General features: G+C 39.5%; 1 long non-coding RNA gene across 1 annotated transcript in view; it reads right to left on the reverse strand.

The window, feature by feature from the left end:
- Positions 1 to 22538, reverse strand: part of LOC143689650 (uncharacterized) — a 48796-nt gene that overhangs the window by 1168 nt on the left and 25090 nt on the right. The gene's annotated exons all lie outside the window — the stretch shown is intronic.

Genomic DNA, 22538 nt, shown 5'->3' on the forward strand with positions numbered 1-22538 from the left:
ACCAACTTCACTGTAACACACATTTCTAGGACTTAAGCCTGAGCTGGGAGTGAGAGGAGGATGGCAGGTATTGGGGGACCGGAGCAAAGGTCAGTTTTGCAAACCTCTGTGGTACCAAGAAGATGATAACTACTTTCAGGTAGAGTTTTTTCTTTCTAACTTTTTTATTGTATGGTATAATATATATGCAAAGCAGAGAAATAAAAAAGCAATAGTTTTCAAAGCCCACTTCAACAAGTAGTTACAAGACAGATCCCAAAGTTTGTCATGAACTACCATACGATCCTCTCCCATTTTTCCTTCTAGCTGCTCCAGAATATAGGAGACTAGAAGGCATACATATTTTTTGATCATGACAATCTACTTTTTTTCTTTTTTTGTGAAAAATGACATGTATATATAAAAACAATAAATTTCAAAGTACAAAGCACCACAATTAGTTGTAGAATATATTTCAGAGTTTGACATGGGTTACAATACCACAATTTTAGGTTTTTACTTTTAGCTGCTCTAAGATACTGAAGAATAAAAGAGATACCAGTTTAATGATTTAGGATTCATATTCATTTGTTAAATCCTATCTTCTATGTATAACTCAACCATCACCTTTGATCTTTCCATCCCTCTCTTTAGGAGTGTTTGGACTATGGCCATTCTAAATTTTTCATATTGGAAGGGGCTGTCACTAATAAGGGGTAGGGACATGGAACTATCTGATGTTTTTGAGAGGCTGGGCCCTCTAGGTTTCAGGACTTATCTGGACCAGGGACCCATTGGAGGTTGTAGGTTTCTGGAAAGTTACTCTGCTGCATGGAACCCTTGTGGAATCTTATATATTGCCCTAGGTGTTCTTTAGGGTTGGCTGGAATGGTCCTGGTTGAGGGTTGGCAGGTTATGATATGTAGCAAGGTCTAACTGAAGCTTGCATAAGAGCAACCTCCAGAGTAGCATGTCAACTGTATTTGAACTCTCTCTGTCACTGATACATTATTAGTTACACTTCTTTTTCCCCTTTTGGCCAGGATGAAATTTGTTGATCCCATGGTGCCAGGTCTGGATTCATCTGTGGGAGTTATCTGTCATGTCACCAGGGAGAATTTCACCCCTAGATGTCATGTCCGACATAGAGGGGAGGGCAATGATTTCACTTGCAGAGTTGGGCTTAGAGAGAGTGAGGCCATATCTAAACAACAAAAGAGTAACTCTTAGGCATGTCTATAGGTAGTCTAAGCTTCTCTGCTACCTATGTAAGCTTCACAAGAGTAAGCCTAAGGATCGAGGGCATGGCCTATTGCTTTGGGTGTCCCTAAAGTTTGATGCAGTATCAGGGGATTCCCTGATGGTAAGGTTTAATAGTTCCATATTCTTTCTCCTATCCCTCAAGGGACTCTACCGATACTTTTTGATTATCTGCTTAATATACTCTAGGATATATCCAGGCATTACAATAACTTGTACAGAATTAAAGAACCTCTTTCTTATTCTGGGTTCCCTGTGTCTCAATTGTTCAAATGAGCTATACAAATAGGTTGGGTTAGATTATGCACTGCAGAAAATTTCAGTTCCAGACCAAATAAACCTTTCTCCCTTTGGTCTCAAAGAGTATGTGTGGTTCTAAAACATAGACACTGCCTTCCTTACCTCTGTGTTCTGAATTACTTTAACCCCAACCTGATCAGCTTTGTTCTTATCTTTAAATATCAGGTTTTATATATATATAATAGCCTCTTGAAATCCAGAAATAATAATCACCACTCAGATTTATTCTGTCTGTTATAAAAGCTTACAATTTAGGCCCCTGTTTTCTTATAAGCATTTTCTAAAGGTGACCATATCACTGTTGTTCTTTGGTTTCTGGCTTATTTTGTCTCACCAAATGTCCCACGTGTTCATTCACATGACTGCGTGCCTCACGACTTTGTTCCTTTTTGTAGCAGCACAGCCTTCGTTCATAAGTATACATCATCATTTGCCAATCTACTTCTCCATCGGTGCATCCTTCAGCCACCTGCCTTATAGGGCATCATGTATAGTGCCCAAAGTCCACAGTCCATCAACATTCTCAATTTTAGATAATTTCATTGTTCCCAAGAGAAAGAGAACCATAAACACACCATTGCCAAATAGGAAATCTAAACCTCCTCTTAAGTCCTGTCCCTCCCCCCCCATTATTTACCTCTGCTGTTGCTGTGGAAGTGCTGATATTTCCCTTTTAAACATAGTACATAGCATGCAATAGCAGTTTTACCCCTGTACCCTGGACTTAAACATTCTCTGTACACGAAGCATATCTTTGAAGTAATTCTTGCACAAACCACTTCATATTTCTAGTGTGAATCAGTGGGATACGTAGGTCTATACAACCCCTTTCAATCTTATTCATCTTCACTATAGTAATATTACTTCTAGACCCAGTAGAGAACCTATCTATTCCTTTACATTGGAGTTCAACCTCATTAACTAACAGTTCACCCATCTGTAGCTTTTATATATCTCTAAATCCCCTATATTTTGTATTATAAGCCTCTGATTTTACCTTTACTGTGGTCATAAAAGTGGAATCATACAGTATCTATCCTGTTGTATCTGGCTTATTTCACTCAACTTTACATCCTTTAAGGCTCATTCATCTTGTTATGTGCTTCAGAAGGTCATTTTGTCTTACTGCTGCATAATATTCCATTGTGTGTATATACCACAAATTGTTGATCCACTTATCTTTTGATGGGCATTTGGTTTGTTTCCAGCTTTTGCGATTGTGAATAATGCTGCTATGAACATTGGTGTGCAAATGTCTGTTTGTGTCTTTGATTTCAGTTCTTCTGGGTATATACCAAGTATTTTATTGCTGGGTCATAGGGCAACTTGATATTTAGTTTCTTAAGGAGCCACCAAACAGTCTTCCATAGTGGCTGCACCATTATGCTTTCCCACCAGCAGTGCATAAGTGTCCCAGTTTCTCCACATCTTCTCCAACATTTATACTTTCCTGTTTGTTTAATAGCAGCCATTCTTACAGGTGTGAAGTGGTATCTCGTAGTCTTTTTTTTTTTTTTTTTTGTCCTGGTGACTGTCATTATTTTGGAGAGGAACAAGGACATGATGAGCTATAGTATTGATATATTTGTAGAATATGTTAATCGTAAGTCTCATTACTCAGCCAAGTTACTATTTTTTCAGATGGCTCTCTCCACTAATCATTTTTGATATTTACAATTTGTCATCCCCAACTATTCACGTCAGTCCCTCAGAAATCTACTTATGTATTTTCGTGCTGTTTGCATAGTAAAAATTTATTGAACAATTGTGCCCCATCACATAATGACAAAATCTTCTGAAAAATCTCTAGAGAATTTAGCTAAGAAAAGAGTAGATTATTAAACTAACATAAAAATATGTTCTCGCTTTTGAAATGAGAAGGCTGAAGTATAAAGTTAAATGACTTCCTAGGAACCCGTAGCAAGACTGAAATGCACGTAGATCTAAACTTTTCTAATTCCAGAAGTTTAAAATGAACCAAGTTTAAATTTGAGGAGGTCTGTATTTAACAAAGGCTCAGAGAACAGGACTCAAATAGTGTTGAAAAGGTAACTAAGAAGGGTAGCTAACAAAGAACAAATATTTCCCTCCTCTCAGTGACATTTTTTTTAATCTTTTCACTATGAAAAATTTCTATCATATAGAAAAGTAGAGAGATCTTACAATGAACTCGCATGTACCCATTACCCAATTTTAACAATTATCAACTTGAAAATCTTTTTTCATACATTTCATTTTCTACTCAAACTCCATCCCCAAGGATTCTTTTGAAACAAATCCCAGGCTGTATATCATTTTCATTATAGTCTTGACCTGCATTTCCCTCAGAGTCAATGAAAATGAAGATCTCTTCATGTGCTTTTGAGCCATCTGTATTTGCTCTTCAGAAAACTGCCTGTTCATATCTTTAGCCCATTTTATAATTGAGTTGTTTGTTCTTTCATTGTTGAGTTGTATGATTTATTTATATATATAGGAAATCAAACCATTGTCTGATATGTGACTTCCAAATATTTTCTCCCATTGGGTTGGCTGCCCCTTCACCTTTTTAACAAAGTCTTTTGAGGTGCAGAAGCATTTGATTTTGAGGAGTTCCCATTTATCTATTTTTTCTTTTGTTGTTTGTGCTTTGGGTGTAAAGTTTAGGAAGCTACCTCCTATTAGTAGGTCTTGAAGATGTTTCCTACATTTTGTTCTAGAACCTTTATGGTGCTAGTTCTTATATTTAGGTGTTTGATCCACTTAGAGTTAATTTTTGTATAGGGTGTGAGGTAAAGATCCTCTTTCATTATTTTTGTTATGATATCCAGTTCTTCCAAGCCCATTTATTGAAAAGACCATTTTGTCCCAGTTCAGTGAATTTGGGTGTTGTTCTAGTTTGCTAGTTGCTAGAAGGCAATATACCAGAAACAGAATGGCTTTTAAAAAGGGGAATTTAATAAGTTACAAGTTTACAGTTCTAAGGCTGAGAAAATGTCCCAATTAAAACAAGTCTATAGAAATGTCCAATTTAAGGCATCTGGGGAAAGATATCTTGGTTCAAGAAGGCTGATGACATTCAACCTTTCTCTCTCAGCTGGAAGGGCAAATGGCGAACATGGTGGCACCTGCTGGCTTTCTCATCACTCTACCAAAAGGACTCTTTCCAAAATGTTTCCTCTTTTAAAAGGATTCTAGTAAGCAACTCCACCTTCAATGGTGGAGACACACCTACATGGAAATCATCTAATCAAAAGTTACCACCCACAATTGGGTGGTTCACATCTCCATGGAAACAATGAAGATGCTCCCACACCCAGCAATACTGAATGAAGATTAAAAGACATGGCTTTTCTGGGGTTCACCACATATTCAAACTGGCACAGGGGCCTTGTCAAAAATCAGTTGACCATATTTTTGGTGGTCTATTTCTGCCCTCTTGATTCAATTCCATTTATCAATACTTCTATTTTTGTGCCAGTACCATGCTGTTTTGACCACTGTGGCTTTATAATAAGTTTTAAAGTTGGAAAGTGGTAACCCTCCCACTTTGTTCTTCTTTTTTTAGGATGCTTTTAGCTATTTGGGGTTTTTTGTCCCTTCCAGATGAATTTGGTAATTAACTTTTCCAAATCTTCAAAGTAAATTTTTGGAATTTTAATTGGTACTGTGTTGAATCTGTAGATGAATTTGGGGAGAATTGACATCTTAACTATATTTAGCCTTCTTATTCATGAGCAAGAAATATCTTTCTACCTATTTAGATCTACTTTGATTTCTTTTAGCAATATTATGTAGCATTTTGTGTACAAGTCATTTATGTCCCTAGTTAAGTTCATTCCTAAGTATTTGATTCTTTCAGGTGCTATTTTGAATGGGATTTTTTCCTGAACTGACTCCTTAGTTAGGACATTGCTTGTGTATAGAAATGTTACTGACTTTTGTACATTAGTTTTATATTCTGCCACCTTGCTGAATTTGTTTATTAGCTCAAGTAACTTTGCTGTAGATTTCTCAGGATCTTCCAAGTATAGTATCGTGCCACCTGCAAATAACGAAAGTTTTACTTCTTCCTTTCCAATTTGGATGCCTTTTATATCTTTGTCCCACCTGATTGCTCAAGCTAGAACTTCTAGCACAATGTTGAATAATAGTGGTGACAGTGGGCATCCTTGCCTTGTTCCTGATCTTAGGGGGAAAGCTTTCAGTCTCTCTGCATTGAGTACGATGCTGGCTATTGGTTTTTCATATATTCTCTTTATCATATTGAGGTAGTTACCTTTGATTTCTATCTTTTGGAGTGTTTTTATTAGAAAAGGATGTTGAATTTTGTTGAGTGCTTTTTCAGAATCAATTGAGATGATCATGTGATTTTTCCCTTTCAATTTGTTAATGTGCTGTATTACATTAATTGATTTTCTTGTGTTAACCCATCCTTGCATACCTGGTATAAACTCCACTTGGTCATGGTGTATAATTCTTTTAATGTGCTGTTGGATTCAATTTGCTAATATTTTGAAGAGAATTTTTACATCTATGTTCATTAGGGAGATTGGCCTGCAGTTTTCCTTTCTTATAGCATCTTTATCTGGTTTTGGTGTTAAAATGATATTAGCTTAATAAAATGAGTTAGGTAGAGTTCGTTTTTCCTCAATTTTTTGGAACAGTTCGAGCAGGATTGGTGTTAGTTCTTTTTGGAATGTTTGATAAAATTCCCCTGTGAAACCATCTGGCCCTGATCTTATCTTTGTAGGACAATTTTTCATGACTGGTTGAATCTTTTTACTTGTAATTGATTTGTTGAGCTCTTCCTAAGCCCATGTAGCTTGTTTGTGTGTTTCCAAGAATTTGTCCTTCACCTAGTTTGTTGGCATATAGTTGTTCATAGTATCATCTTATGATTTCTTTTATTTCTTCAGGATCTGTGGTTATGCATCCCTTCTCATTTCTGATTTTGTTTATTTGCATCCTCTCTTTTTTTCTTTGTCAGTCTTGCTAGTGGCCCATCAATTTTATTGATTTTTCTCAAAGAACCAACTGTTGATTTTATTGCTTATCTTTACGGTTTATCTTTCATTCTTCCATTCATGTATCTCTGCTTTAATAATTGTTATTTCTCTTCTTTTATTTGCATTGGTATTAGTTTGTTATTCTTTCTCAATTTCCTACAGGTGTGCTGTTAAGTCTTTGAGTTTTGTTCTTTCTTGTTTTTAAATATAGGCATTTAGGGCAATAAATTTCCCTCTCAGCACAGCCTTTGCTGAATCCCACAAGTTCTGATAAATTGTATTACCATTTTCAATCATCTCCAGATAGCTACTGATTTCTTTAGCAATTTCTTCTTTGACCCACTGGTTGTTTAAGATTTGTTATTTAATCGCCATATATGGTGGTTATTGAGATTCAGCTTCATCCCATTGTTATCAGAGAAAGTGCTTTGAATAATTTCAATGTTTTTAAATTTATAAAAGACCTGTTTTGTGCACCAGCATATGATCTATTCTGAAGAATGTTCCATGAGTACTACAGAAGAATGAATATCCTGGTGTTTCGGGGGTGCAATGACCTATATATGTCTGTTAGGCCTAATTCATTTGTCAAGTTATTTAACTTTTCTATTTCCTTGTTGATCTTCTGTGTGGTTATTCTATCTATAAAGGAGAGTGGTGTATTGAAGTCATCTACTATTATTGTTGAAACATCTATTGCTCCCTTCAGTTTTACCAACATCTGTCTCATGTACTTTGGAGCTCCTGGATTGGGAGTGTAAACATTTATGATTGTTTTATCTTCTTGCTGAATTGACCCTTTAAGTAATATATATTGTCTCTTAAGATGTCTTTACATTTAAAGTCTATTTTGTCCAATATTAGTAGAGCTACTCCTGTTTTCTTTTGGTTACAACTTGAGAGGACCAGCTTTTTCCATCCTTCCAATGTCAGTCTATTTGTATGCTTGTGTCTAAGATGAGTCTCTTGTATGTGGCATATAGCTGGATTATGTTGCTTAATCCACTCTGCCAATTTGTGTTTTTTAATTGGAAAGTTTAGTCCATTAACATTCAAAGTTATTACTGAAAAGGTGTTTCTTAAATTCACCATCTTATCTTTTTAATTTTATTTGTCAGATCTATATATTCTTTTCCCTCTTTCTTTTTTTATCCCTTAAATTACCCTCAGTGGTACTCTGTGCCCTCCTTCAGACCTTCTTCTCCTGTCTTTTTTTTCCCCAGCCAGCAGAAATTCTTTTGAATTTCTTATAATGTTGGTCTCTTGTTGACAAATTCTTTCAGGACTTCTTTGTTTGTGAAAACTTTAATCCTTCTCTCGGTTTTGAAGGACAATTTGGCTGGGTACTGAATTCTTGGCTGGAAGTCTTTCTCTTTCAGGATCTTGAATATATCATGCTACTGCCTTCTGGCTTCCATGGTGCTAGTTGAGTAGTCTGAACTCAGTCTTATGTGGTTTCCTTTGTATGTATTGTTTTTCTTTTGCTGCTTTCAAGATTTTCTGCTTCTCTTTTGAGAACATTTGACAGACTGATTAGTATCTGTCTTGGGGAAGAACTATTTGGATTTATTCTGTTTGGAGCTTGTTGAGCTTCTTTGACTTGTATATTTATGCCCTTTATAAGGGTTGGTAAGTTCTCTCCCATTATATCCTCAACTACTCTTCCTAGCCCTTTACTCCTCTTTTCTCCTTTTGGGACACCAGTGATTCTTATATTTGTGCACTTTTTCTTGTCTATCATTTCCCACAGGTCCAATTCAAATTTTTCCATCTTTTTTGTCATTTCCTGCTTTGAGTCTTCATAGTCAGTAATACTGCCCTCTATATTGCTTATTCTTTCTTCTGTCTCTTCAAATCTGGTGTTGTGTGCCTCTAGTATGCTTTTTATTTGGTTAACAGAGTCTTTAATCTCTGTGATATCTGCTATTTTTTATTTATTCTTTCAAATTCCTCCTTATGCTCTTTTACAGTCTTTCTGATTTCCTTTATGCCATTTGCCATACCACTTATTTTATAAGTAGAGTTGTATAAACATCTTTGATTAGCTGTTCCAACATCTTTGTCTCCTCTGGTGTTTTAATTTGGTCATTAGACAGGGCTATATCTGTCTGCATTATGATATGCTTACCAATCTTCTGTTGTCTTTGTTGCATATAAATATCTTGATTGATTTACTTCGGGAGTTGATTTTTTTCAGTAGTCTAAGGCCTTGTGTTTGCAGGATGGATGTGCAGCAGGGAGCAGGAATGGGGTGGGGCATAGCAGTGTGGTGATTTGTTTCAGGGCAAACCTGCTCCAAATTTCTCATTTGTCTGTTTTAATTACATTGATGATCTTTAAAAAATAAATTTAAAACCTGAAGTTTTTCAATGATAGGGCATGGAGTTTTGTAAGATGCTCATTCCTTGAGTAAGTCAAGTGGTTTAGGAGAAACCTGAAGAAAGCCACCCTGTATCAGCTGCCTGCTTGAGACCTGAATTACTGAACAGAAAGCATCATTGCTGTAAATAAAGCTGGCAGAATATGGACCATTAATTGTAGCACAGGGATCAAATGGACCTTCCAAAAGCTCTTGATAAAAACCCTGGTTGTATCTCTGAATGACAGGTAATGCTTCCTCAGGATGCATGAGAAAGTCTCAGAAGCAAGTAGTGGTTCATTTGTCAATAGATGTAACAATCCAGTTACTAATTTAAATAAAATACTATCTAGCTTAGAATAGAATAGTGATAAAAAAGCACAAATGTCTATCATGCAAAAATTGAAGATATTATATAAACTGTCATAAAATTATGTGCAATTTTCTTATTATATATGTCCCTTTAGAAAAAATAGGAGCATCCAAATAAACATTAAGAATATTTTCTAAATTGCTGTAATCCTGTGACTCAAAAATAATCTTTGATTGTTTTTGTTTTTCCTGGTTTTGTTTCAGGGACATCTGTGTGATTCTGCTTTGGCTCATGGCACTTGCTGACATGGAGCTGTCTTGTTTCTAGAGACTTTCAACAAACTACCCACTGAACGTGACTCAGAAGGTGGGATAATTGTACCATTTTTAGCCAAACAACAGGAAAAGGAAATGAGAATAATAAAGGGATTTGTACTTAAAGATGCTCTAATTTTGTGAGAGATGGACTGCTGCCCTTCAAGTTACACAAGAAATAAAGGACAAGCTAGACAAAGTCAACATTGGAGACTTGAGATCCCTTGGTATCTGTACTCCAGCCTCTTGGTTGATGCCAAGAGTTATTATAAAGACATAGTCTCCAACTTGGCTTCAACTCTCTTTTTCTGTTTCTCAACTCAAAGCTGTAACATTCTTGGTTCATCTTACAGATCCTAAGATGACTGGGTTTCTTGCTTGGTGTTATAAGCAAAGAGTTTTAGATGAAAATGATTTTATATTTGAGCTTTTAGTGTCTGTTTTAGCTTCTTATAGTAACAAGTAAGGGAGGCAAGATCAATTTAAGGGGAAAAGAATGAGAGGCAGACAAAAAGAGGCAGTTGTCTACCGGAGGTCCAGGAAGGAAGACATGAGATAAAGCGGAAAACTGTGGATGGGCAGGGAGATGAGGCTTTCATGGCAATGATGTGAGAGTAGTGTGATGGCTATACCACAATCCGTTGACTGAGGAAGAGAAAACTTGGGCCTGGTTTACAGATGGTTCTGCATGATATGTAGCTACCACCTGACAGTGGACAGCTGCAGTACTGCTGCCCCTTTCTGTGATGTTCCTGAAGGACAGTCTTGAGGGGAAATCCTCCCAGTGGGTGGTACTCTGAGCAGTGCACCTAGTTGTTCATTTTGCTTGGAAAGATAATTTGTCAGAGGTGTGTTTGTACACTGAGTCATGGGCTGTTGTCAATAGTTTGCCTGGATGGTCAAGGACTTGGAAGGAACATGATTGGAAAATTGATGATAAAGAGGTCTGGTGAAGAGGTATGTGTATTGACCTTTCTGAGTGGGCAAAAAACATGAAAATATTTGTGTCTCATGTGAATGCTCATTAGAGGGTGATGTCAACAGAGGAAGATTTTAATAGGCAAGTTGGTAGAAAGACCCATTCTGTAGACACCAGTCAGCCTCTTTCCCTAGCTACTCCTGTGATTGTCCAATGGGTTCATGAGCAAAGTAGTCATGATGGTAGGGTTGGAAATTGTGCATGGGTTCAGCAATATGGACTTCAACTCACTAAGGCTGACCTGGCTACAACCACTGTTGAATGTCCATTCTGCCAGCAGCAGAAACTCATACTTAGTCCCTGATATTGCACCGTTCCCCAAGGTGATAAGCCTACTACCTGGTGGCAGTTTGATTATATCGGACCACTTCCATCATGGAAGGGGCAATGATTTATTCTAACTGGAATAGACATATACTCCTGATATGGGTTCGCCTTCCCTGAATGCGATGTTTCTGTCCAAACTAACATCTGTGTATTCACAGAATGCCTTACTCACCATCATGGTATTCCACACAACATTGCTTCTGATCAAGGAACTCACTTCACAGCAAGTCAAGTGCAGGAATGGGCACATGTTCAGTGAATTCTCTGTCTTTACCATGTTCCCGTCATCCAGAGGAGCTACATTGATAGAATGGTAGAATGGTCTTTTGATGACTTAATTACTGTTCCAACTATGTGGCTATACTTTGCAGGGCTGGGGAAATGTTCTTTAGGAGGCTGTGGGTGCTCTGAATAAGAACTGATTCTGTGGTGCTGTTTCTCCCATAGGTTGGATTCATGGGTCCAGGAATCAAGGGGTCAAAATGGGAATGGTACCATATACAATTGTCTCTAGTGATTCACTAGAAAAAATTTTGTTTTCTGTCCTTACAGTCTTAAGCTCTGCTGGTATACAGGTCTTACTTCCAAAAATAGGAGTGCATCCACTGGGACACACAGCAGTAATTCCATTGAACTGGAAGTTAAAACTGCCACCTAGCCACTTTGGGCTTCTCATGACTGAATCAACAGGCAAAGAAGGAACTACTACATTGGCTGGGGAGATTGATCTTGACTTTCAAGGGAAAATGAGACTGCAACTACCCAATGGATGTAAAGAAAAGTTTTCCTGGAATACAGGAGATCCCCTAGGGCATCTCTCAGTACTACCGTGTGCACTGATTGAAATCAATGGAAAATTGCACTGACCCAATCTAGGCAGGACTACCAATGGCCCAGAAACTTCAGGAATTAGGGTTTTGTTCACCGCATAAGGAAAAGAACCATGGCCAGCTGAAGCAGGAAGCTCTCCTGCTCCCCTTTTTGTTTGAGGCAAAAAAAAAAGGGCAAAAGCTACATGAATAGATTCTTGGAGGTGGAGAGAAGTGATGTTGTGTGCATGGAGGAGAGAAGTAAGTGGGGACAGAAGTGGGACCAAAATGAAGGCAGAAAAATGAGCAAGTCCCATGAGATCAATCTGGGATTGATTGGAGAGGGGTCTCAAGAAGAGTTTCTGACCAACTAAAACATTTGAGAGAGCAGGAAGGATTGGAATCCAGTCGGAGCCACTCTTCTTTCCTTGTGACCTTGATCCACAATTAATCCATGGAATGGATAGTGGAAGAAGGTAGTGATAAATACAAATTATGAGCATGTGACCAGTCACAGACACAAGGACTGTAATTATTTGAATATTTATTCCTTGTTTTGTTCTGAGTATGTTTGTATTTGTACATAAAGTGAATATCTTTGTTTTCTTCTCTAACTTACCCCTTATCTTATGATAAAAGTAGTATCGATCATGTTGTAGTATTTAAGTTATAAGATATCAAGTTAAAGAGTGAATATTACCCAAGGACTTGCACCCAATTTTGAAAAGATTTGGTGTGTTTCCAGTTGTACACAGGAGAGTTCAGTATTGTTAGGTGAAAAATATGTCTGCTATTATTTTTTATGTAGAGATTGAGCATGGTTTAAGGTGATGTTTATAGCTGTCAAGTTGACAAGGGGTGGACTCTGATGGTTAGGTTCATGTGTCAACTTAGCCAGGTGTTGGTGCCCAGTTGTCTGGTCAGGCAAGCACTGGCCTATCTGTTAGTGTGAGGACATTTCATGGACTTTAGTTATCAGTAAGTTGATTGCATCTATGGCTGGTTATATCTACAATCAACTAAGGAGATTGTCTTTAGCAATGAGATACATTTAATTCAATCAGTTGAAGGCTTTAAAAAGGGTAGTTATGACTTTTTCAGCAGTCAAAAGAGAGAACTTTCATCTCTAGTTCAGCCAGCCAGCTTCTCCTGGGAAATTCACGGAAAACACGAATTTATCAGAATTGTCAGCTTGCAGATTGCCCCATGGAATTTGGACTCATGCATCCCTATAGTTCTGTGAGACACTTTTATAAAATCGCATAATATTTACAGATATCTTCTAGAGAAACCTGACTAATACACATGGAAATGAAGAAAACCATCAAAATGCTAAAGCAAAAAGGACCAAGAAGTTGGGCAAGAGGATTCAGATATTTTCTCCATCTAATTTTTATTTATTTATTTATTTTCCTCCATTCTAATTTTATAATTCAAAAATAATAGTAGGGTATTGGTTTTCTTGAAATGTAATTTCTTCTATTTTTGGTTATTTAGAGTCATCTATAACTGTTTATTGTCATCTTCTCCCTCATCAGTAAATATTGATAATTAATAAATCTGTATTTTTTTATTATTGTTCCAGCCTTCAAGCTTTACCTATGGTGTGAGTATATTCAATAATGACAGCTCTTATTTTATAATAATCCACAGAAATAGGCTAACACTGTAGAATTCAGTGTGATTATGTCAAGCATGAAAAATATGATTTCAGTTAGGTTAAAAAAAGGAGTTTTTGGTTAAATGAGTATTAAAATATAAATAAGAATTGGAATGAAACAAAATCCAGGGAGGGTTATAAATTATACTGTGCTGGCAATGATGCTAGTTATGATTTTGATGGCCAGAAAAAATTACAACATTTCCCATGCCATCCAAGGGCTAATATCACAATTTATGGACCATATAAAATGTTTTATATAAACTCATGGGAAATTTAAAAATGATATACATCAAAATAATGCTTGAGAAAATTAAAAAGCTTGTGTTTTAACTCTATGAGATGGTATAAAAATTATTAGTGTATGGTGTCCACAGCTTCCTCAACCCTTTTGCCTCAGCATCTTCTCCTCTCCTGCTCCCCTTTTTGTTTGAGACAAAAAAAAAAGGGCAAAAGCTACATGAATAGATTTTTGGAGGTGGAGAGAGTGGAGGTGATGTTGTGTGCATGGAGGAGAGAGGCAAGTGGGGACAGAAGTGGGACCAAAATGAAGGCAGAAAAATGAGCAAGTCCCATGAGATCAATCTGGGATTGATTGGAGAGGGGTCTCAAGAAGAGTTTCTGACCAACTAAAACATTTGAGAGAGCAGTAAGGATTGGAATCCCATCTGGGCCACTCTTCTTTCCTTGTGACCTTGATCCACAATTAAACAGCGAGAATCAAGGGTTTATAAGGGCCGTTAAAGCAAAGTGACTGTACCCTCAACTAAATCTGTGGTGGAGGACAAAAGCGTGTTGCTTCCAGACTTTCCATGTGTTATTTCATCCTCATAACAACTGTATAATGAAGATATTATCATCATTTTATTTCCGGGCAAGGAAAACTGAGGTTTACACAGCATGCATGTGTTCATTAAAACGGCTAGTATTCTACATCCAATATACAGAGCCATGCCACGCCCATCCATGCTGTGAGTCCTTTTTCAAAACAACTTCTCAATCCAAGCTCGATTCCTTGTTCTTTTAATTTGGAGCCCAGATTGTGAGTCTTTTCCTTCTACCCTCAGGAAAAGTCTGGCAGGAAGATGAGTGATGAAATGTCAGCTGTGTATATGGCTTTGCCTACTGACCTGTTTGACCACAAGTGGCTTAAAATCTCTGGGCCTTGGACCTTCCTAAGTGAAAAACAGCCATGAACATTTTGTTCCTCTCAGTCTCATGGAAAGTTTGTGGAGATGAACACATCAACGCCCTCCCTAAAACCCTTTAGGAGAAAAGAACATGGTGAAAGTAACAAGAACCGGTGTCCTTCCCACAGTAACCCTGTGTTTTTCTGGGACCTCTCCCATCTGAGTGCCTGGAAGGTCAAGGTTTGATCAATACTCTGGTTCTGTTTATGGAGGCAAATTCAGAATCTGAGTTGCTCTTCTCCTGCGTGAGAATTGGAGATGAGAAGGATGGGGGAAGAAATGTCCTCCCTGATGAAAATTTAGCAGGGTTTGTGGTGTGGAACACAGGATCCCATAGAGTAAACCCTACCCAAACACAGAGGCATGAATTGATGGAGCCTGCACAGGGACGCTGCCATGCTGTACATGCAATCTTTCATTAGTTTCCTCTGCCTAGGTAAGCAGTGGTGGTGGTAAAATGGGGTTAGATTCGCGGCTCTGATCAGATAAATTTGGAATGAACTTTCTTACTCTATTGATTTCAGAACAAACACCCACCCAACAGAGGAGTGCTTTTCCCTCAGGGGAACTCCCTATAATTCAGAGACTGCTTGAAAAGTAACTATTCCTTTGATGCCAGGAATTATTCAAAACTCATCTTAATAATGACAGAACCCAGTGTAATTGGCAGAAGGAAGGCTGCCGGATCTGTGTGTTTTTGTCAGACTGGCTTGTGGTGGCAGATTGCCCAACTCCCCTGTAGCCATCTGAGACCGAGAAACTCAGAAGGAAAGTCACTGTGCCAAGAGAAGCATAGCAAGTAAGAAGATGGTTTGCTCTTAGAGCTGATCTGTGGCTGGTTGGATCTGAAAGAGGGGAAATATCTGTCTGGTGTCCTCTCGCTGAGGGTGCTAGTTTGATGAGGGTGTACCAGACAAATTTCTGGTGTTCCAGCAAAAACAACAAAACCCAGCAACATGACCCAGAATCCAGAAGAGACTGCAGAGCTGTGGGTCTTCCTGGATGGGGCCCCCTCTTTGGGGCTCAGGAAACTCTCTCAGCCAAGGAATCTTCTAATCCTTCTGCAGGCTGACTTTAGGCCTGTCCCTAAGAAGGAAATTGAAAATGGGCTTGACGTCTCCTTAAGTTGCCCCTTTATTTAAACATGGAAATGTATTTTATTTTTACTGTTGTGCTGTTATTTTTAAAGCAGACTGCTTATTCAACCTCAATGCCATCCATTTTGGGTGCCAACAGAGCCAAGGAGCAGACGCGGAAATCAACATGGGCTGTGGATTTCTAGGCTAGCTCAAGGGAGCCGAGGATTCACATGTCCCCCAAGCTCTGTATATTGACCAGATAAGGTGACTCACATGCGTTGTGTTCCCATAGTGTATTGTAAGACATTCCATACAAACTTGTTTATAAATGTTGTTAAAATACTTTGCCATTTTTGCCTTTTGGGGGTTATTTTATTTGATGTGTACTGAAAAAGCATAGTGATCTTTTTGAAAAGCACAAAGGGAATCTAAACCAGAAAAGGATAGAAGTTTGGGAGCACAAGAAAGAGAGTCTGACTAGACCTCAGACACAAGAGTGGAGCCCATTCCACTGGCAGGAAACCATGAGGGGACTGGAGTCAAATGGCTGGATTAGAATTCCAGCCCTGCTCCTTCATTTCCAAGAAGGCAGCCCTGGGTGCACTCTGGGTTTTCTCTTCTGCAATATGGGAACAATAATAGAGCTACTTAAAAGGCTTGGCATGAAGTTTGGAACACAGCCGATATTCACTAAATAATTGCTATTTACAAAAATAGTAATAGCACCTGTATCTTTTAGACTCTAAGATGGGATAATTTCCACCTGACCCAAAAGACTCCCCCTTTGTGGTCCACTGCTCTCATGGAGTCTGCTCTGCCCTTAGCTTGGAGTAAAAATTCTGCATGTGAAGTCTTCTGCTCACACGGGCAAGACACCAAAATTTAGCTCCACGGGCAATGAGGCTTATGAAAATGTTCACTTTCGATCAGATTGGACAAACGCAATCCATATTTAATAGTTCCTTTATTTTTAAAATTAAAAGGGAAACTGGGGGAATCTGAAGGCTTCCGGGCAAATCTGCCTGGCAATGCAGAAGAACTGACCAGCAGTGACTGCTGAGCATCAGGGATGTGGCTCCCACCAGGCTGCCAGCCATATCCTTCAACCTTGACGGAAGATTCTGGAAGACAGTCTGGCAGCCTGCAGCCCATTAAGGCAACAGACACAAACACACCCGGAAGCTGACTGTGAAATCAGATTAATTTCAGCCTCACCTGCTGCTACCCTTCCACAGCCAAACCCAACTCAACCCAGACCAGGGCAAGGTCAGGCCATGGTAAAACTTCCACTAATGGACCTATCTCAGCAGGGCATGTACTAAATAAATGCAAAACTGGGCAGCTGTAGAAAATCTCTTTAGAAAAGAAATTGCCAGCCTATCATTAGAAGATGGAGGTAGGATGAAGCATAGAAAATGGGAGACAAATGGGCAGAAGTGAGTCAGGTGGATAGAAAACATGTATTAGATTTGATATGTGTTCCCTTCCCACAAGATTGTTTCAGGAACAGTGGTCTTGATGGCATCATGCATTGAGCTTTTTAAGGAATTATAATGCTTATTTGTATTTGCCTTTGTGACAGCCATGTGACCCTATAAGGAGAAGTGGGGAGACTAAGTAGTTCCATGGCAGCTGCTGTTGGGGTTTTACATCATTTGTCTTTACCTTCTTTCCATGTATACTGTTTTGCTCGCTTGTTTATCTAAATGTGCATTTAATGTGGTAAGTTTATCAAGATAAATAACACTGTTCCTTGCCCTATGGAGCCCACATTGTGGTAGCAGAAAATTCACTTGCCACTGGAGGGAAAGGTCATGGCAAAACGATCTTAGAGAATCCCACATACATGCTCCTTATTTTGCGATTTTCACCTGGAAGGTACCACAGGCTTATGTGTGTGCTTGGATGGTACTGGGGTGGTTTGAATTGTGTACCTCTGGTTGGACATGTTGTTGGTCTTTTTCACATTCTGGTGAGTGTGAAAATTGTAAATAAGATTTCTTCAAGGTGTTACTTCAGTTAAAGCGTGGCCGAAATGAATGGGGTTAGGCTATTTAATCTGGATTATTGAGTCCTTTATTAGCAGAGTGAAAGTCAGATGGAGAGAGAAGCCACAGGGAGCAGCCAGAAGCCAAATTCAAGAGAACTCAGGTGAGAAAAGAGAAGATGCCTCCATATATGCATTGCCATGTGACGGAAAAGCCAAGGAGCCCCACAAATTGCCCATCAGCCAGGTGATACAACTCCAGCAAAGAGCAAGCCTTCTAGCTGCTGAAACCATGAGCCAATAGATTCCTGTTGTTAAACCAACCCATGATGTGGTATTTGTTTTAGCATCTAGGGAACTAAACTAGGTGGACAGGTGCTTGGTTGATGGGACATTTTCAGGAGAAGTGGCTTACGTAGCTGTGTGTCACATGGATAAGAGCCTTGGCTTGGGAGTTAGACCTGGACTGGAATCCTGCCTCTGCCATTAATCTCTGTGCTACCTTGAAAGATACATCTGCCCCCTCTGAGCATACATACCTGTGGATGCCAAAGTGGGATAACAACAACTGCACTTCACAGGGCTGTTAAATGAGTTATTGTAAGCAGTGCTGGGGAAGTGGCCAGCACAGAGTGGGCACTTACTAGGTGGTAACTACTGCAGGGCCCTCATTGTCTGTGTTGGTGTATGAGTTGATTCATGTCTGTAGGAAGGGTTAGGCCGGGTGGTGTTGGGAGGAGAGGACAGCTGGAGCAGGTGATATGAGCCCAGGATCAAGGTGGGTGTGAGCAGGTGGGTGCACTGACAACCTCTTTGCTTTGCAGCATCTGCCTTTTCTCTTGCGGAAAGCAAATGGAAATGTTTAGCCAGCCAGATAGCCAGGCTGCTCCCTCAGTGAGCCTTTTAAATGGAGCTTTGCGAATGTGTTCAGTGCAGCCCGCGGTAATGAGATTCATGCTTCTTCAGTGGTAATCCTCTACTAGACAGCATTTTAAATCTTTTCCTATTTTGTGCACAGAACTGGGGTCCAGGATATACATATTTCCAAGTGTCATTTTTAATTTAATGCATGGTTGAACATATTACAGATGGCACAGTTAAATAGTTAAACTAGAACCCATCAATTTGTCCTGAACTGTTGACATGCAGAACAAGACTATGGTTAAATTAAATTTAAATATAAGAACAAGAGGCAGCTTGGACTCCTTGGCAGCTCTGGAGCTTGCTTTGTCATTGACTCTGCTGCAGGAGGAAAAGGGTATTTAAAATATGGGGTACATTTTTCACTGTCCTTCAGTCTGGCTGGGGGAATACACCAATGTTGGTACTTTTCTGGTTACACAAGGCAGGCCAGGCATCCAGACTTTAGCAGGAGGGTACCATGCAAACGTAAAAAAAATCTTGGTCAATGGGGCAAACCTGGTTTGTAAATCAATCACAGCATTGCAAAACTGGATTTGGGAGGTCCCAAAAGGTCAGGGTTGGGAGACCCAAGGCTATCTGGGTGTGAATCTTGTCCCATGACTCAGCATTATACCGCTTTATATGCAAAGACATCCCCGAGGTGCCCTGCCCTTGGATGGTGAGAACCCAGGCTAATGAGTGACCCTCTGAGCTCAGCTTGCTTGCCTATAAATTGGACACACTCATGGTAGCAGTCCCAGAGGGTCATCAGGAGAATTAAATGTGTTAGTAGGCATGAGACAATTAGAATAGTGCCAAACTTGATACAAGCTCAATAGAGGTAAACCAGCACTGTTTAATAATAGCAAGACTTTAGTTTTACTATTGACCCAACATTTATTCTGAGTTTGCTTTTCTACAGTGGGGAGTCCTGTGCTGCCAGCCCTGACTGGGTCATGGTGTGTCCCTCGTGGAAAGTCCAGTGCAATTCTAAGATGGTGGGTGTTGTTGGGGGTGGGAACTGAGTATTATGGAGCAAGACTAGAAGGAGTTAAACCCACAGACAAGGCTTTGTTAAACTTTGTCCTAACCACTCACCCCCCCCCCCCCCATGGTTTCTGGCAATTAGAGGGCCATGTGTGCTAGAAAGAGAAATGTGATGGGAGAAGTTTATTATTTGACTGATGGAAATGAAACGTGGATTGGGACTGTTAACTAAAATGGGCCCACATTCATTCTTTCAACAAACACTGGTTGAGAGCCTCCTCTGTCCCAGGAATGACTGTGTGCTATTGCTGGGGATAAAGAGATGAATGAGGCACGGTTCCTCTTCTTCTGGGGTGAAACAGACATGTAAACAAAAATATTTAACACAATCAGTGAGCACAAGGCTAGAACAAGGCTCCAAGCATTATAAGAGCAGGGATGGAGCCTGCAGTCCAGTTGGGGACTGAATAATGAGCCAGTTCCGGCTTCCTGAAGAGGTGACAGTGAGCCAAACTGGAGAAATGGGGTCAAATCAGATGTAAAAGGTGCCATGGAGAAGAAGAGAAAGAATAAGAGAAGAGCTTACCAGGCAAAGATGACAGACTGAAGGCACAAAGACACAAGGCTAAGTCAACAAATGTGGGGACCCCGAAGCAATTCAGAGTAGAGGTAGACAGGTGGACCATGGAGAGCCTCACACATTGTAGTCAGAGCTTAGTGCCTATCTTACAGGAAACCCTGGAGGGTTTGAGTATTTTAAGCATTGTAGAGAATCAGAGATAGATTCCAGTGGCCACACAGAAGAGATTTGAGGGAAAGACAAGAATGGGGACAGGGAGAAACTCAAGAAGTATTTGGAAAAAACTCAACCAAGAACTTAGTTATTGGATATTGTGAAAGAAAAGGAGAAAAAAAAAAAAGCTGTGACTCTATGTCTCAAGCTTGGGTGCCTGGAAAGCTGGTGGTAGCCCCAAATGAGTGAAGGGTATAAGAAAGAACAGATTTTGAAGGGAAGATCATGAGTTTTGCTATAGATATGCTGAATTTAATTGGCCTATAGGACATCCAGGAAGAAAAGTCAAGTGGAAAGATGAATGTGGGGCTTGGGGAGAGGGCTAAGCTGCTGGCATAGATTTGTCATCAGCATGTTCATAGTATTTAAGACAACAGGAGTAGATGTGATCATACAAGGAGTGAGTAGCAGGCTGGGAACAGAATACTTACTTTTGAGGGAAGTGGAGGCAAGGGAGCCTGGAGGTGGGAGAAGGAGAGTTAGCCAGCAGAAGCAGGAGAGGCTGCCTGCAGAAGAGAAGATGGAGAATTTCAGGAGGAGGGTGGATGTTACCAAGTTTGTTAGTGTTGGAGACTGTCATTTGGAATTGTCAGTGAAAAAAGAGAGAGAATTGACCAATAAGTAGGAACTGGCCAATAATTTTGCTTGGCAAGGTTGAAGAACCTTTTGAGTAGTAGACCATGACTTTGTAGACCAACTGTTCAATCTTTATTTTTGGCAGCTTTTTCCCTTTGTGCTTAGGAGCAGAAAAAGTAGAAGCGGATTCTCTTGCACCCAGTTCCTCCTAAACTTCATCCTTGTGTAAGAGACAGGGTGCAAGAGAATCCAATGAGAGAGAAGAGAGAAGCTCAGATAATCAGCTGTGGAGAGAGGGATAGCGGTCAGGAGGAGCTGATGGACTGGGAGAAAGAGGTAGTAACTGATAATATGTGGTGCAGATTAATTACTAACAATAATTTTACTCCTCATTTCAACCAAAATAACTTTAATGAGTTCATCATCAGTCTCATTTGATGAAAAATGTAAGCAAAGTGAAGGTATCATGGGTCAAGAGATGTTGTTGAAAAGAAATTTAATGCCATGAAGAAAAGACATTCAGCTCCAAGGGTTATGATACCTCATACAACATTCTCTTAGACCTGAATTGATTTATCCAAAGTCACACAGATAATTAGCGGCAAAGCATGGGTTGGAACTAAGGGCAGTGTTGATCTCAATTACCCTGACTCACATGTATAATCCATTTACAAACCCTGAGAACTGTCATTCCTCAATGTACTGTCTCTGCTTTCCATTCACTGGCCCACCTAGTTCAGAACCTCATTACCTTATACTAGACTTAATGGGACATGTGTAGGTGTTGTCCATACCTCTAGTCAACTCTCCACCCTAATTGTGTTTCAGAGACTATAGAATCATGGAATTTCCAGAGGGAAAAAATAGGGGGGTAAAATGGCTCTCAATGGGTTAAAATATTCTTAAAGATTTCGTACCTTTCCTCTACTCAAACTGTTTGTGATTCCCATTTTTTTAAAAATACATTCCTATCTCAATAACTGACCTTCCCCAAATTATTCTCCTACAAGTTGCCCTTTATAGCCAGACTGGCTGAAATAGCTCCTTTACATCTTGAAACCAATCAAGTCCCAAACTCATGTTCTGTGGTCTCCGTGAATTTCCTCTCAATCATTTTAGTCACACAGCAACTTTTCCTCTTCTGACTTTCTTTGGCTTTGTATTAACTGTGCTGTTCATAAAACATATTTTACATGATACTTTGAATTAGTTCTTTTCTGCCTGTTTTTCCTTCCCAGATGAATTCCAAAATCCTTTGGAAGACCACTTGACATGGCAGGAAGTCCTAGGAAGAGAATGAGAAAAATTGACCTGGACCTGGTTCTGTAAGTCCTGATTTTGAATGAGTCACAGGGCACCTAGTGCATCTCACTTTGTAATGAGGGATTTGCAGTGGTCTCTTGTACCTTCCTCATCTGCTTGCTGAGATCAAGAGGAAACACATGGGGTAGAGGCATACCAGTAAGGCACCTTGACATGCTGGGCACTCAATAAATATCTGGTATTTCAGTCAAAATCCCCTAACATGGATTGAGTCTATCCCCTACAAAAGACATGCTCAAGTCCAACCCCCCAGTCCTGTGGGTTTGAACCCATTTGTAAACGGGACCTTTGGAGATCCCATTTTTACATGAGGCCAAACTGAGTCAGGGTAGGCTTAATCCAATATGCTTGGAATCCTTTTAAGCAGAGGGGATCTAGACACAGAGCAGGAGACAGATGGGGAGACAGACAC

This window comes from Tamandua tetradactyla, chromosome 7 (assembly GCF_023851605.1).
Source record: "Tamandua tetradactyla isolate mTamTet1 chromosome 7, mTamTet1.pri, whole genome shotgun sequence".
Taxonomy (NCBI): domain Eukaryota; kingdom Metazoa; phylum Chordata; class Mammalia; order Pilosa; family Myrmecophagidae; genus Tamandua; species Tamandua tetradactyla.